The sequence below is a fragment of the Triticum aestivum genome, chromosome 7B (assembly GCF_018294505.1).
Source record: "Triticum aestivum cultivar Chinese Spring chromosome 7B, IWGSC CS RefSeq v2.1, whole genome shotgun sequence".
NCBI lineage: Eukaryota > Viridiplantae > Streptophyta > Magnoliopsida > Poales > Poaceae > Triticum > Triticum aestivum.
The window spans coordinates 369,027,559-369,037,499 of NC_057813.1; the positions used below are offsets into that span (position 1 = coordinate 369,027,559).

The 9,941-nt window shown below is 43.7% G+C and overlaps 1 long non-coding RNA gene across 5 annotated transcripts; it reads left to right on the forward strand.

Annotated features, from left to right (window-relative positions):
- The first annotated feature begins 1,237 nt into the window (after positions 1-1,237).
- On the forward strand, positions 1,238-9,596 carry LOC123157623 (uncharacterized). Of its 5 annotated transcripts, XR_006479078.1 has the most exons (5): positions 1,239-2,659; positions 2,901-2,983; positions 3,293-3,351; positions 9,423-9,480; positions 9,567-9,596. It is a non-coding gene; the product is annotated as an uncharacterized lncRNA (long non-coding RNA). The 5 variants fall into 5 exon arrangements; XR_006479076.1 differs by lacking the exons at positions 9,423-9,480; positions 9,567-9,596 and adding an exon at positions 3,418-3,806 and having other exon boundaries at positions 1,241-2,659; XR_006479075.1 differs by lacking the exons at positions 9,423-9,480; positions 9,567-9,596 and having other exon boundaries at positions 1,241-2,452; positions 2,554-2,659; positions 3,293-3,806.
- Positions 9,597-9,941: the final 345 nt, after the last annotated feature.

The window sequence follows — 9,941 nt, forward strand, 5'->3', positions numbered from 1 at the left end:
GCCGGCATCTGGCATCCCGTAGCAACAGTTATCGGGTTCGATGTCGGTCGAACACCTATGCGGATTTGTCTTGCAGCCTCTGCGATGAAGACTAAATGCCAAGTGTTGAAACTTGAAACCACCCAAACTGACTCAAGTCGGTTTGGTTGTTTGAAGTTTCAAAACCTGGCTTTAATCCTCATCGCAGAGGCTACCAGACAAATTCGCCAAGGTGTTCCACTGTCTTCGGCCCCCAGAACTATTGTTGCGGGACGCCGGGCGCCGACATCACTTGTGGGATGTGGATCTAGTGTTCAACGCCGACCGCCACATGTATCTCGCACCGATGATATGCTATTTAGTGTTCCATCAACGCCGAGGAACACCCTAACCCGCTTGTCCTGTTGTAAATATTTAGTTAGGTTGACGGAAAAAACAATATTGCTATGTTACTCATCTTTCGATTTAAATGTGCAGTTTTTTCGTCGCTGCGAGGGTCTAGTATTTGACGAGCTCCGCCCCTGTGTTCGTGCATGAGCAGAAATGACATCGCCTTCTTCCCCTTCATTTGCTCTATTCCGGTCTTCGTGCCGATGAAACTTGCTAGCTATAGGTGTCTTCAATCATCAGTATGCGTGACCACTATGTGTCTCCCGTTTGAAAGGGTTACATCTATAAATATGCATGCGTTTGCATATTTATAACCGTGATTCTTTCGAATTGTCCAATGTTATCCATGGACAGGCCGAGTATGTGTAGATTGGGTTCGTTTTCCCATATGCTCTGCTCCGGATCCGATGCAAAATTTCATCAGTGCCTCCCTGTTTTTCTCTGGGTACACATCCTCTCTTTGCCGAGACGTGTATCAGGAGAACAGCGGGGAGGTGCTGCCGAAATTTTGCATCGGATCCGGAGTAGAGCATGGGAAAACGAACCCAATCTACACATACTCGGGTGGGATTAGGACCTATCGTTACCTATTAGCGTCTAGGTTGCATGGACTTAATAAAAGTGACAAACTCCATTAACTGATGAATATATACATGCTGATATATATATATATATATATATATATATATATATATATATATATATATATATATATATATATAACATTCTTAAGAAGTTCCTCCCCACTTCTATCTATTCTCTCAACATGCACACTATCCACATTAGCTTTATGCCACATCATCAATCAGTTTGCAAAATCAGCCTTACACACACTATGGTCATCGGGTCATGGTGTTGAAAGAAAAAACAGTTTTTTACCTCTACCATAGCAGCCGCTCATCTGGTCATCACAATCTTTTCCCCATCCCGCACGGCCGGCCGCCCCATCGAATCTACAGCGCCGGCCTACCCTCCTCCCTCCGGCATCCTTGCCGCGCCCACGGTGACCTCGCCTCACCACTGGAGCCCCTCTCGTCTGGCGCACTTCCTCCTCTTCTCCCTCCCATCTACTCCTCCTCTGGCGATGCGCCCTGCCATGCATCTGCCGCGCCACAAGCACAACGCCGGCTGTCCACCGCGATTCCTCCTCTGCCTTCGCCGGTCACCTCATCCCGCTGCGCCCACGGCCATCCACCGTGCCCACCAGCCGAGCCACAGGCAGAGCGCCGACTATCTGACGCGCTTCCTCCTTTCTCTCCTATCGCTGTGCCCACGGCGCCCACACATCCACCATGCCAACCATGCGCGCCGCCACCCCTGTACGCCTCCTCCTCCGCCAGACTGACTCCCAATCCCACCTTCAAGCCGCCGCCGCTGCTCACGGCTCCATTAGACCCTCCCCTCGCAGCACACTTTCCTCAGCTCCGAGCATGACGCAGGTCGTCCGCCATGGTCCAGTGTCGTCCGCCATGGTCACCGTCCACCCAGAATAGACCCTCTGTACCCCGTTCCTCTGCTTCGCAGCGTGGATGGCGAGGAGCCCGATTCAAAGGCGATGTGAGCACTTCCGCATTTACTTCACTACTGCTCGCTAGGTTTCTGAAGCTAGAAGCTGGAGATCCTCAAATTTTTCGTTTGCTGACACCAAACCAGCCCACTTTGTGGACGCCTTAGCAGCCCAATGCTCCAAATGGCCCATGATGTTTATCTTCTTCGATGCCATCACTTGAACCCTTCAGCTGCTGGTTATTAGTGATTGACGCTTCATTTCCTCTCCCCAAGATCTCTGCAGAAGAAACTGATGGATTCCTCTTTAAATTTGGTGCTCCACCTGAACGCATTTTGTACCAATCATCCTCCACACGGGTGGGCGTCTGCCATACCGCTCATAACCGTACCACGATTGTTCCCGCCGGCGGTGGCTATGGCGGGGACAACGAGACACTGGGGAAGTTGTCCACACGAGTTGCTCTATGAGGCGAGGCCAGTGGAGGATAGGCAGGGGCACACAATTGTTGCGTACAGGCAAGGGGTTTTCTCGACTACCCTGGACTCGAGCTGCCGCAGCAACCGTCGATTCTAGGTTATGACTCCTGACCATGATTTAACTATTGATTTTCGGAAGAAAAAATGGTTTATTCCAGTACTGTTCATCCTCTTTTGATGTTCTGAAATGTCATGCAGCAATTTGACTGATTCGAGTGACGTCCAAGGGAGTTTATTCATGTACATATATTCATTTGTCCGATGTCTTGAGTAAACAAGAAGCCACCCTCCAGTAGCACCACCTGTAAGTTACCCAGTCAATCTATTTCAATCTATTTTTGTTAAAGGCTCAATGTATACATAGTACATCATAAATTATTTTTTCTTTCATGCTTATGATGTACAGATTATACACAATGAGTGCTAGCTTCGAATTAACTCGAGCTGTTTCAGAGTGATGCATTACTTGCTGCAGTCTTATTCTGAACTTTTTCCTAATTTTTATTTTCCTAACTGTTTTTTTATCTTGAGATGTTTTTAAACAGATGGGAGTGTCCCTAATACCCTGCTTATTGCAAATTTTGAAGTTGTCAGGCCATGGGTTGCAGCTGCAGAACACATATCACAGGTTATTCAGTGTTAATTGCCTTCCCATTACAATTTCAGTTTGTTCGTGCAGAGTAGTGCGATTTTTCATATGCATGTAAATATATAGGTCTGGTCTCTTAGGTCCTGCACAGCAGTTCTTAGTTAACCTTCTCCGCCAGTTTCTTATAATGGATTAATGGTATAATTAAGGTGATTGCTCGAATTTTTATGTATTTATCGTGTGGAGTATACTTACATTAACATGCTCATGAGGGCCTAAACTAGGAATTCTTCATACTGATCATTAATTGTTTCAGGATAGAGCTAACACATCTATTTTGTACTGCAGTTCAATGAGGAAGCATGATCACCTTTTATGAAGAAATACAAGACTATTCACTCGGAGAGGTACTAATTTGTCATGCATACCTCCTAAGTTGCAACTATATAGTATCTAAGTAATCTTCTTTACAGGCCCTTAGCCGATACACATCTCCAGCCCTCCATTACATCCACTCTTTAATTCTACTCTTCCTATTTGAATTGTTCCCATGGGTGATCGGAATCAGAATTGCTCTGCTACGAAATCTCTGTGTCTTCTTAAAAAATCATAGAATTGATAGCCTATTTTGGGGAAGTCGTATACTAAAGCTATGAATTATACTACTATGTTAGCTTCCTGAAGGTATTTAGGAAAAAAATGGGGCTTGAAGACGTTGCCATGATTATTTCTATAACGGGGTACAGAGAAGCATTTTTTTTGTCAAGTGACTTTCTATTATGCAGATGTGCAATGTATGATGAAAGCACCCATAAATATGACACTGAGAGTTCTTAATCCATATTTATTTTGAATAGCCGTATATTTTAATTAGTTCTAAGTTGATGACATGCATGTTTAAAAGCAGCACCAATTTTCATACTTACTGTAATGTACAAACATCCTCATTTGTTGCTAGGTTTGCTACCGTTCATAGGACGAGAATGTGTTTATGTGTCGGGGGAGTATTATTCTCATATATTTCTAATTTTATTCTTGACAATTTATTACTATAAATTCCCGCAGCAATGCGCAGGGTATCATCTAGTTTCTTATGTGTCCAGTAGCTAGGCAAGATGAGTGATCGTGCGTGGATGTACACCGATCACACTAGTTAAAAAGACATGACCATTGAATGGTTAACAAAACCCAACAGGTTTCTGAGAGCCGCATTTGCAAATGGTCAGAGGACAACCCGGTGCCCCTGTGCCGGGTGCGATAATTGGCACAAGAGGACATAGGATGAAATGGGCAAACACCTGCAGAAGAGGGGTTTTACGTCAGGTTATACGTTGTGGACATTTCATGGCGAGTCTGCCCAACGTGCCAGAGCTGAGGTGCTTTGTCGTTGCACCGATGAGCATGGTACCGGGATGGAAGACATGGTGCAAGACTTTGATGATGCTCGAGACTCGGACGATGAGATGGAGTAATCTGCAAAGGCCTTCAATGAAATGTTGGAGTCTTCAAAACGTCCTCTCCACGAGCACACCGAGCTTTGTCAGCTGGATGCCATCTCACTAATAATGGCTCTGAAGGCTCAATTCAAGTTGGGCAGAGAATGCTACAACGCGATGATGATAGTATTTGGACGTTTTCTACCCAAAGGACATGTACTACCTGCAAACCTGTATCAGTCAGACAAAATCCTCCGTGCTCTTAAGATGCCCTATGAGAAGATACATGCATGTGATAAAGGATGTGCCTTATTTAGGCTTCAGTATGCGGACTTGAACTATTGTCCCATTTGCAAGTCATCCAAGTATGCTGTGGTAGACAACGGTATGGTGAGAAGACGCAGACCAAAATCCCCGTTAATGTTCTTTGGTATATGTCAATCGTACCAAGACTTCAACGTCTTTTCATGGTCGAAGAGACGGCCAGACAGATGAGATGGCACAAAACACGCAAAAGAACCCAACTAGATGCAGATGGGAAGATGATGATGGTGCACACATCAGACGGTGAAGCGTGGAAGCGCTTCGATGCATTACATGTGGACAAAGCTGCAGATCCGAGGCATCCTCGAGTTGCCATCAGCATGGATGGGTTTTGTGTGTTTGGTCTGACGGCAGCCCAATACAGTTGTTGGCCCGTATTTGTCATTCCACTCAATCTCCCCCCCCTCCGGACAGATTATGCAAAGAAAGAACATTTTCTCGATGTTGATAATTCCAAGGCCCAACTATCCGAGGAAGAATATGAATGCGTACATGCAGCCGTTGAAGGACGAATTGCAAGAAGCATGGGATAATGGGTTCAAGACATACGACACCTTTAGAAAATGGAACTTCATAATGGGTGTCTGGTACATGTACTCGACGCATGACTTACCGGCGTATGCGCTATTCATTGGCTGGTGTGTGCATGGAAGGTTCCCATGCCCCACATGCAAGGGAGCCCTTTAGTTTCATCGGCTTCAGGCCGGTCGCAAGTTTTCTTGCTTCGACTTGCATAGAAAGTCCCTGGATCCTCGCCATAAGTACAGGAAAGACAAGAAGAAATTCATCAAAGGTAGAGTTGTCAAAAATTCTGCATCACCTGCGTTGACAGGCCAAGAGACCCTGGATCAGTTAAACACTCTCGAGCTAGATCTAAAGCGTCCAGGATATTTCAAGGGGTATAATTCGGAACACGCCTGGACTCACAAGACATGTTTGTGGGATCTACCTTACTTCAAAGACCTCCTTTGCCCACACAACATCTACGTGATGCACACTTTTTGGTACTTTTTTGGTACATTGTTCGGCATAGATGGGAAGTCAAAGGATAATACTAAGGCTAGAGTGGATCAGGCGGCGCTATGTCATAGACCATTACAAAACATGCAACCACCAAAAGGAAAGCAGAACTGGACAAAGCCAAAGGCATGGTTCAATCTTGGAAGGCCATCTCTGAGGGAAATTATCTTGTGGGTGAAAATGCAGTTGATGTTCCCCGATGGGTATGCAGTGAATCTAAAGAGGGGAGCGAGTCTTGAAAACTGAAGATATTTGGTCTCAAGAGTCATGATTGGCACATATGGATTGAGCGGCTAATGCCGGTGATGTTGTGTGGCTTCATCCCTGAGGATGAATGGCTAGTACTGGCAGAGTTGAGCTATTTCTTCCATGTTCTTTGTGCGAAAGAACTATTGCCTGGCTTGCTACAATAAATGGAAGAGCTGACGCCGGAGTTGATCTGCAAGTTAGAGAAGATCTTTCCGCGGGGGTTCTTTAACCCAATGCTGCACTTGATTTTGCATCTACCAACCGAGGCAAGATTGGGGAGGGGGGGCATGCAAAATCGTTGGTGCTACACAACTGAGAGGATACAGAAGACGCTTCAAGCAAAATATAAAAATAAATGTAGAATTGAAGCATCGATGGCCGATGCATTCAATACTGAGGAGGCGACAAACTTCGTGACAGCACACTACGAAGACAAAATTCATCATTTGCATAATCCGAAGCCTCGGTACAATGCTGGCGACCCTAAAAAGGGTTGATCCAACCTCACCCTATTCAAAGGGGATCTTGCACCAGCCGGTGCTTCTAATTCCTTAACGTTGGATTTCGAAGAATGGCAGACCATTTCGTTGTATATCTTCAACAACCTAACAGAAGTGCAGCTGTACATCAAGTATGTTCTCGGTGCATTGTTTCGCAACTTCTAATTCCTTTGAAATGCACTTATTCCCGGATAAATTTGATACAGTCGATATGTCACCAAATTCTCGTATGGAGTGGTGATCTAAAAGGATTCCGTCGAAGAGTATGAGCTTCTGGCAAAGCATGGAGGTGGCTATCCCGATTTCATCTCTTGGTTCAAACAAACAGTAATTTCCATTAGACCATTTCATTTCTTTGTCTAATTTGCGGCTAATGCAACAATCCCTTTCGTATTAAACTTGTAGGCTAATTTAGAGTTTACGGACGCCGAATTGAGACAAGTCGCTAATGGTTTTGACTTTAAGGTCCGTTCATTTGACAAATACGACATCAACGGGTATCGCTTTCGTACCTATGGCAAAGAGCAATCTATGGCCGACTGGTCTACAAGTTGTTGTGTCTCTGCTATCGGCGAAGGAGATACTGAGTATTATGGAAGAGTTGAAGCAATTTATGAACTTCAATTCTATGGTACAAACCCACCAAATGTCGTAGTCTTCAAATGTTATTGGTTCTAGCCGAAGGAGACTAGAAGGACTCATGAACATATAGGGCTAGTGGAAATCCAACAAAGCACCCATTTGGATGTTCCCGATGTCTAAATTATGGCTGAACAGGCAACCCAAATTTTCTATCTACCATGGGCCTGTCAAAATGATCCAAATCTCAATGGTTGGGATGTCGTTTATGAAGTACCGTCATGTGTGAGACCACTGATGTCGCTTGAAGCTACGTTGGTATTTCCCCAAAGAGGAAGGGATGATGCAGCACAATGGTGGTAGGTATTTCCCTTAGATATGAAATCAAGGTTATCAAACCACTAGGAGAACCTAGCAACACAACTTAAACAGCCCCTACGCACAAAGAACAAAACCTCGCAACCCGACATGTTAAAGGGGTTGTCAATCCCTTTCGGGGTATGGCGCCTCAATATAGGCAACAAACGTGAGGTAAATTTGTAGATGGGATAAATAGATCACGGAACAAATAAATTGCAGGAAGGTATTTTTTGGTTTAATAGATCTGAAAATAAACGCAAGGAAAAAGTAGATCACAAGGCAAATATATGAGAAAGAAGACCTGGGGGCCGTAGGTTTCACTAGTGGCTTCTCTCGAGAAAAATAGCAAACGGGGGTGAACATATTACTGTTGGGCAATTGATAGAACTTCAAATAATCATGACGATATCCAGGCAATGATCATTACATAGGCATCACATGCAAGATTAGTAGACCGACTCCTGCCTGCATCTACTACTATTACTCCACACATCGACTGCTATCCAGCATGCATCTAGTGTATTAAGTTCATGGAAAAATGGAGTAATGCAATAAGAACGATGACATGATGTAGACAAGATACGTTTATCTATTGCGGTAGATATGGATCCCATCTTTTATCCTTAGTAGCAACGATACATACGTATCGGTTCGCTTTCTGTCACTGGGACCAAAAACCGTAAGATTGAACCCACTACTGGGCACCTCTTCCCATTGCAAGATAAATATATCAAGTTGGCCAAACAAAACCCAAATATCAAAGAAGAAATACGAGGCTATAAGAGATCACGCATATAAGAGATCAATGAACTCAAATAACTTCCATGGATATGAAAAGATATAACTGATCGTAAACTCGACATTCATCAGATCCCAACAAACACACCGCCAAAAGAATTACATCATATGGGTCTCCAAGAGATCATTGTATTGATAATCAAGAGAGAGAGAGAGAGAGAGGAAGCCATCTAGCTACTAACTACGGACCCGAAGGTCTACAAAGAACTACTCACGCATCATCGGAGAGGCACCAACGGAAGTGGTGAACCCCTCCGTGATGGTGTCTAGATTGGATCTTGTGGTTCTGGACTCTGCGGCGGCTGGATGAAAATTTCGTCGACTCCCCTAGGGTTTCTGGAATATTGGGGTATTTATAGAGCAAATAGTTGGTCCAGGGGGCACCCGAGGTGGGCACAACCCACCAGGGCGCGCCTGGGCCTCCTGGCGCGCCCTAGTGGGTTGTCCCCTCCTCGGGACTCCCCCCAGGTGCAACCAGGGCCCGTTGTGTTCCTTCTGGCCCATAAAAAATCATCGTAAATTGGCATGGCATTTGCACCTCATCTGATATTGATTTCCTGCGATGTAAAAAACATGCAGAAAACAACAACTGGCACTTGGCACTATGTCAATAGGTTAGTACCAAAAATGATATAAAATGACTATAAAATGATTATAAAACATCCAAGATTGATAATAAAACAACATGGAATAATCAAAAATTATAGATACATTGGAGACGTATCAATCACTTCCCCCCAATGAAGACGATTATGAACCTAACATTAACCCAGACACATATGAAGGAGAATTCTTCCAAGAAACATTTCTTTCCACAAAACTTTTCAAGAACTGCTCTACTTCACCCTAGAACATTGAAGTAGACAGCGACAGTGAATCCGACTTCACCCCTGAGCCGGAATAAGAAGAGCCTGAACTAGAAGGTGTTACTACCGCGGATGACCTATCAAAGCTTGACCGATTACGTAAAGGTGGCCTTCCACATGATGATGCATTTATTAATGATGATGATGAGCACGCCATTACTGATAGTGATGATGATGATGCATTTATTGATCCCGGAGCATTTATTGAACCCGACGATCCAGATTATTATTAGGTATTCAATTTTTTTATGTTGTACTTGATTTATATAGTTACTTGTATGATTGTATGATTTATATAGTTACTTGTATAATCTTCTTACTTTGTATGATTGTTTATTATACATAGTGCCATGGTCTTGATATCCGTCCCCGTCAGCCCTCGCCCGCTTTATGATTCGGATATGGTAAATTCTCTTTTATAACTATTTGTTGCATTTCGCATTTATGACAATTATGGCCATCATGTTGACATAGAGATATTTTAATCTAGGAGGTATGTGAACCGGAATTTGCAAACGACCCTCTTGTCGAGAAGTTAAATTTAGTTGAAAAAGAAAATGAGTATTTGAAAGAAAAAAAAGAATTGAAGAAGAGAAGATGAAATTGGAGTTGTATGTTGTTGATGTCGTCGATGATTACAAGATGAAGATGAATGCAGCTTGAAGATGGATGCAATGCACTTGAACATTAAGAAGATTAAAAAATATGCCATTGATAATGAGGCTTGGTATCATTATGTCGTTGGATCAATTGTTACCTTAGTTGCGATCTTCATCGCATTTGTTGTGATGAGGGTAAGTTTTCTCTAGTGTTTGGCTTAAAAAATCCATACTTAGCTTATTTTCCTCCTAAATGGCATAATTAC